Source organism: Solanum lycopersicum, chromosome 4 (assembly GCF_036512215.1).
Source record: "Solanum lycopersicum chromosome 4, SLM_r2.1".
Lineage (NCBI taxonomy): Eukaryota > Viridiplantae > Streptophyta > Magnoliopsida > Solanales > Solanaceae > Solanum > Solanum lycopersicum.
The window spans coordinates 53943258-53950738 of NC_090803.1; the positions used below are offsets into that span (position 1 = coordinate 53943258).

At 31.5% G+C, this 7481-nt stretch overlaps 1 long non-coding RNA gene across 1 annotated transcript; it reads right to left on the reverse strand.

The window, feature by feature from the left end:
• Positions 1–364: 364 nt before the first annotated feature.
• Positions 365–1657, reverse strand: LOC138348303 (uncharacterized). The gene is made up of 2 exons (XR_011220736.1): positions 1596–1657; positions 365–626 (listed from the first exon to the last, which is right to left on the reverse strand). It is a non-coding gene; the product is annotated as an uncharacterized lncRNA (long non-coding RNA).
• Between the last annotated feature and the right edge of the window lie 5824 nt (positions 1658–7481).

Below are 7481 nucleotides of genomic sequence, written 5' to 3' on the forward strand. Positions count from 1 at the left end.
CGATTCCTCGCCATTTGAGAGAAAATGAAATATCAAGATTAGAATTTCTACAAGGTCAATTGTGCACGATGATGAATAAAAGAACAGATTATTTCCTAAATGTCCTATAGCCTCTCGAAGATAGGTATGGACGTCTTCATACCGATCCGCAAGACTCTACTAGACATTGCTCTTCTACTCTTGAGACCGATGAACCTTTGGCTCTGATACCAAATTTGTGACGACCCAAATTTTTGCAAGTCGTGATGGCACCTATGTTTCCAACCAATAGGTAAGCCAACCCAACATATTAACCCAACTAAACTAACAAATGAGTAAAAAAAAGACAAACGCTTAGCAAGAATCTCCAACATTGAGTTCCTTATAAGTACGAAATGCGGAAGATAACATATATCACCCCAAGAATTGGTGTCTTAAGTACAAGAGCTTCTAGAATACGATGCAAGTCTGAAACTAAAATGACAAATCTAACTTAAGGGATATCCTGTCTGAATACTGAATAACAGAATACGTAAAGATAGAGGGAGGTGTGGGCCACGGAACAGCCAAGCAGCTCACCACAACTCCAAGAACTTCAAGCCGGACTCAATTTGCTCCACGAGATGTGCTCCTACTCGGAATCGAATCTGCACCACAAAGAGTGCAACAAGCGTAGTATGAGTACGAAACCACGTGTACCCAGTATGTCTCATTGACCGACAACGAAGAAGTAGTGACGAGAGTTATATAAGAAAATAAATTCTTGAATTATATAAGTGTGTGTGTGTGTGTGTGTGTATATATATATATATATATATATATATATATATATATATATATATATATAATACACTTACTATTTAAGTTTCATCAATAAAGGAAATCAACATTTAATTATTTTCCCAAACACCAAACGAACATATAATCATCAAGAATGAATGATGGGATGAAATGCAATGCAATATGATACCATGTAATGATATGTCTCAGAATACCCAGTACTCACTCAACTGTATATACATGATACTCCTCGGAAATACATCGAGAGCTCATGACCCATGGGGGACTCGCGAGGTCCATATACCGACATGGACGATCTCCACGTGTCTGTGCGGACGATCTCAACGCACTATCATAATATCAAACAATTTTCGCACGGACGATCTCCACGTGCCAAAATTTCAATCTTAACATCTTACCATCCCCAGGACGGACGATCTCCACGTGCCCAACTTATACTCAGTCTCATCTCTATGCATGTGCACAATATTGTTTCAATAGAGGGGATGATGATGCATCTCAATCAATCAATATGAATATAATACATAACCACCTCAATTATCTCAACTATACGGGTGAAATAAATACAACACAATCACACAAGGAATTCAAGTCAATAATATATCAGCTAATGCCCATATGCTTTGGCATTCTCAAATTTAAATCCACATTCTATAATAGTAATTTTCCGTTTTATAACACCGGTACTCGTACCAATGCCCGTCACACCATTGATACGAGACCCCCATCTTTCGCCCTTACCCCTTGGTCTATTTTCATTTTTAATCTTTAATTAGGAAAACGTCCTTCAACAAGTCTAAAAAGTCTTAACATACCTCAAGTGTCGAGCTCGTGTCACGAATCCTCAAGATAGTTCCTTCCCTTTTCGTTAAGTTTTGGAATGTTCACGATCTACCAATGATGCAATATTCATAAGTAAGCGAGTTTGTATCAAATCATTATATGTCTATCATAGACCCTAAAAAAATCACTCATATTTCTAATCTAGCTTCAAACCTTGATAAAATTTGTATGCCAAATTTATCATATTTGCTAAATTTCAAGTCAAGAATTTAACTTTAATCCCTCCAACAAGGTTGAATCATATAATATACACCTAATAATTAATTACCCATCTCAATCTATTAAAACTAGTACCTTAATTTTTTGTAAATGAATACAATAAAAAACTAATTCCCACCCATCGATAAAATATTGGAACGTGGCCATTCTTTTTCTTAAGCTATTCTGCAACTTGCCAATATTTCCTTAAATATTACCAAAATTGCCAATCATTGGCATATGATTGCCTAATGATTGGCAATCCAACTATAGTCCCTCCCTCATTATCCTAATGACTTTAGGAACAGAACGTCCCAGCCATGCAACCATCCCAAAATTCAAATCGTTTTCTGATCTTAAGAAAATCTCTACTACATTTGGTATAACCCCACTTATAAATATACATATTTCTACATTATTGTACTTTATGTTTTATTCATTAGCACTTGAATTTAACCAGTGACAACCCTTAGAAACACAGTTATTTTTTTTCTTCATTAATGCGATCCCCCCCTAATATGACCCCCAATTTTCATAATTTACGACGATTGTACTGCCAATTTTCACAAGGATCAACGGTCCAAATCAAAGAAAATAATTTCATAATTCTCACTCATCTATGTCGGCACTGTACCCATGAAACCATTAATTCAACATTCCCCACCTAATAATATAATAGCAATATTCATATACGAAGAAATTTAATGTGTACCCACATGAATGAAAAATTTATTAAGATTTTCTTACCTCTAGGAGTCGACTTTCGCTATGACGCCGCCACCAACTTTGCACGCTGAGTTCTTGTTTCTTCTTTTTCTGAACAAGAGTATATTAACCGTGAAACCCCACTAACCTATTATCTACATTACTTATTTTAATTTTTTCACTAAAATTTTTATTAACTAAATACTCTTAGTCTTCGAATAGTTTAAAAATACCCCCTTAATTTTCCAAAAGGAGTCAAACTAGTCCTAGTTCTCAAAACGACCAAGCGGGTCGTTACAAAAACCAACTGATTGCTGACTAGAAAAATTAACATTGGTGTTTGAGGGCCCTGTAGAAAAATCAAACGTGGGATAATAAGGTTCGGAAGTTTCCACATTAGTGTTAGAGGGCCATGCAGAAAAATCAACTGTTTCACCAGCGGTCCTTCTACCTCGACGTGCACCCTCTCTCGGTGTTGTTTATCGTGATCGTCGAGATACTTGTACTGGTGGTGGTTCATCGTATCGAGTGGGAGGATTGTAATCAGGATCAAAGCTCATTCGCTTTCCCTGGAAGGCCACATTCATTGACTCCATTGAAATACGAGCGACTTCCTCTGCATATTGTCTCATTTCATTAGATTGATTTTCATCATTTTCAATCATCCGAGCTCTTCATGACCCCTAGCCTATAATGAATAAACAAATATTAATAACAAAAAAATTATTAAAGATTGACATAATAATTTAAAATTTACTTAATATACATACTAATGCCTCATATCGTCCTGCCATGTGTTGATACCCTCTTTGTACAACATGTTGTGGATTTCCAATGACCATGTGGGTATGCCTCATGTACCAACGAAAGTAATCTGTTTGATCACTTACAAATGGAGGTCAAAATATACGATTTTGACATTGTTCCCATAAATATTGTGTGTAGTTAAATGCATCTATATCTTCTTGTTTTATTTTGGATCGTTTATCACGCTTAAAATGATATTCGGAAAATTAGGTACACAGTCCAGGAATATGTTGTAAATAACCAAACTATCTCACACCACGATCAACCATGTGCCACTCACGATAAATTCCATAAATAAGTGACACCTGTGCCATCCAGACACGTTGTCCCGACCGACACCACTCATGCAATCCATTAATAACATCTTCCGAATAAGGTTTCCAAATAAACTATAAAAAAATAATTAAGTAAGATAATTATAAAAACAACATTGGTAGAAAAATAAAAAAAATATGTACGTGAAAATGAACAATCTTACAAAATAATTTTTTTGTACCATTGTGTCATAAGATATTTTACTTTTAAGGACCTAACTAGAATCTATGTATATGTCATTTTATTCACATAATTTTCTTGGGTAGTGAAACATAAGTGTCTCATTTAAAGATCTACCAAACATATTTTTATTTGAAATGAAATAAAATATAAATAGTTTAAAATATTAATAATATTAAATACCTGTTCATCAGTTAGATTATCTAGTACATCCCTAACCACACCGATTACAGTTCGTGCCTCATTTTAATGATTTCTACATCGCGTCCCTTTACGTGTAAGCGCAGTTAAAGCCTCAAGTTGATTGGTCCTTAAAGGATTTGGCCATGGTTGTAGGGGAATAATTCTTTCCCATGCCCAAATCTACAATAAATAAATTCACCATTACTTATAATGCACTTAAATTTAAAAGTGCATATTACTAGTATAAAAAAAATATTTAATTAAAAAATATGTATACCTACATAAAGAGAGAAATCCACAAACTTCATTTGACTTTTCATTGATGCACGGCATAAACAATTATACAAATATGATAATGTGGCTGCTCCCCATGCTTGAGTGACATTAAATCTAAATTTCTCATGTCAATCAAAATGTTCAAATTAATCTTATTATTAGATTTATCCGAAAATATTGATCCACAACATAACAATAATAAATATAATCTAAATCTTTGTTGCACTTCATGCTCAGTTCAGTGATCATTAATACCATCCAAACCTTCAATATAATCAATCAATTTATATGTTAACAATCTACTAACACCAGAAATATAACTAGTATTGGGTAACCATCCTGTTAATTCAAATATCATTTTTTGTCTACCTATAATCCCTAAAGAATCAACTCCATTTAAAATTATAGGACTATCATCTACTACCATTTTGAATAAAATTTCAATATCTTGTAAAGTTATGGTAGCCTCGTCAGTTCGCATGTGAAAAGTATGTGTTTCTGGATGCCACCTTTCAATAAGCAGAAATTAATCCGGAGTCATACCGCACACATCCTACATCAAAAATTCCTTTAAATCTACAATTTTCAAAATATTAACGGATGCGAGAATGTAATGGATGATATTTTATATGTTGCCAAAATTCAATATCACCACGACACATATATAAGCAAGACTCTCTTCTTTTATGCTACCATTCCAAATTCCTTCGGAACGTTGATGAACTTGAATTATTAATATATCATGCTCTACTGGACCAGGATGTACGTACACATTTGATGGATGCATATCTATACACAAAAATAAAAAAAATATTAACATTAATATGAGTATCAAAAGATTGGATACATCAACAATATCATATAAAAGTATAAAATTAATTAAATAAATTAAAAATAAAATAAATTTAAACTCACCTTATAAAGAAAAGGCTTTTTAAAACTTTAGAAAATTAGAAAAATAGAAAGACTTTTAAGAATGTTGGAAAATTGAAAAACTATAATACAATTTGAATGAGCAATTCAATCAATTTATAACAAAGTAAAAGTGTAACATTCTGAGTTGACACTATTTTCACGTGAATTTTATTCAATCAATTTATAGTAAAACAAAAACTACACTATTTGCATGTGAATTCAATCAATCCATAACAAAATGAAAATTACACTATTTGCATGTGAATATTCAATCAATTTATAACAAAATAAAAATTACACTATTTACATGTGAAATACAATTCAATCAATTATAACAAACTAAAAATGTAATATGTGACTTTGACACTATTTGCATGTGAATTGACACAATTTTTTAAAGTGAGTTTTTTTGTGTTAATAATATAAAAAATAGTTTAACGAAGTATACTTAATTAAAATTGTGTTTGGACAAAGAGTTAAATATCTTGGATGGAAATAAATTTTAAATCTTAGTAAGAGAAATTGAAATAGTTATTAGGCATATATAGGATGTGTTTAATACATTTTTCATGTTTTCTATGTTTGGTCCAAACATTTTGAAAAAGATTTTTTTTTAATGAAAGTAGGGAAAACAAGTTGTATAAATGACTTTGCAAGTTTATTGTTTCATCGCACCCACCCAATCTTCCCCGCCAACTCAAAACCCCCAATCTCATCCCTACCCGCCTTCACATAACGCTTTGCCAGATAACATTTTTTGCTTACTTACCAAATACTAAAAAAAAAAAGAAAAGTAAGAGAGTCAATTAATTTCCCAAAAAAAAATTCTTCGTACCAAACACAGAATGGAAAATATTTGATGTATTAATGAATAAAGTTGTAGTTAATATCTGAATATATTGCCTCTTAAATAAAAGACGAGGTTTTTTCACTTCTTCAGAAATCAAAAGGATTGAAACATATAGGGAGATCCTTATTTATCTAATTCTAAGTAGCTGAAACACTTTCTAGATTCCTAAATAATTTAGTAATTAAGTATAACATAAGTATCAACAAATAAATATATATACTTTAATGTACATTTTATTTTGTCAATAATACTAGATCTTGTGAAATTAAATATCTGGAACATAAACTAATTTCTTAATTGACAACTAAGAAGACAAGTACCATATTGTACCTATCATTTAAATTTAGCAACACAAACACCACTTTGGGCCATTGATAAATAAATTATTCCTAAATAGTAAACTTTTCTTCCAACCATTTTTTATTTTATTTCCTATCAAGCATTTGATATTGGTATGTAGATCTTGATTGATGTGAGATTATTCCGCATAAAATTCATATAAGAAGAAAAATGCTTCCTAGGGGGTTAGTTTTAGGAAAGTATGGAGAGATTCTAATTTCTATTTATACCATCACAATTCTTATGATTAATTCAGATTACTTGTTTTTTATTGACGGTTATTATTCTAAAGTTAAAGAAATCAAAATGCCAAATTATAAAATAATGTCACTTTTTCGTCAAACATATCTTTTTCAAATGTATCAAGTCAAAAAGAAAAAAAGAAATTAGTGAGAAGAAGTTTTCATGTGATTTACAGAAAAGTTTCAAAAAGTAACGAGTACTCAATTCAATTTGGTGCCAAATGCCAAATTTGCTAAATTAATAATAGAGAAAAAGAACGAAGAATTTCGGCATTTTAATTTCTAAGAGAGAGAGAGAGATAGAGTAACTCTTAGCCACACATTAATCGTGATTGGAGCTAGGTAGAGTTAAAGGGATTTATTCAAATTCTTTTCAGCATAAAAAATTTACAATGTTTAATTATGTATTGTAAAATATATATTTTTTTATGTGTATATAGTAATTAGTAGATATTCAACTTTTTCTTTCTCTGACTTTTTCATATCTTTACTTTTTATATTTTAAAGCTCTGCTAAAAAAATTGATTATTGCGATGACCAAATAGAGTTGCACAAGAATAGAAAAAAAATTAGTTTGATCATTTTGACATTTTCGATGCCTGGTACCCCTTGGTCATTAATTATATATACAAATGAATAATAGTTTAAACACACTATGAACATGATGAAATGCTCAACACAATGATCCACAATATCGTCTTCGCCAAGGGTGTGTTTGGTATGAAGGAAAATGTTTTCCATGGAAAATGATTTTTTAGAAAATGTTTTCCTAGAAAACAAGTAGATTTTGGACTTATTTTCTCCTGTTTGGTTGGTGAGTAGAAAATATTTCCGGAAATGATTTTTAG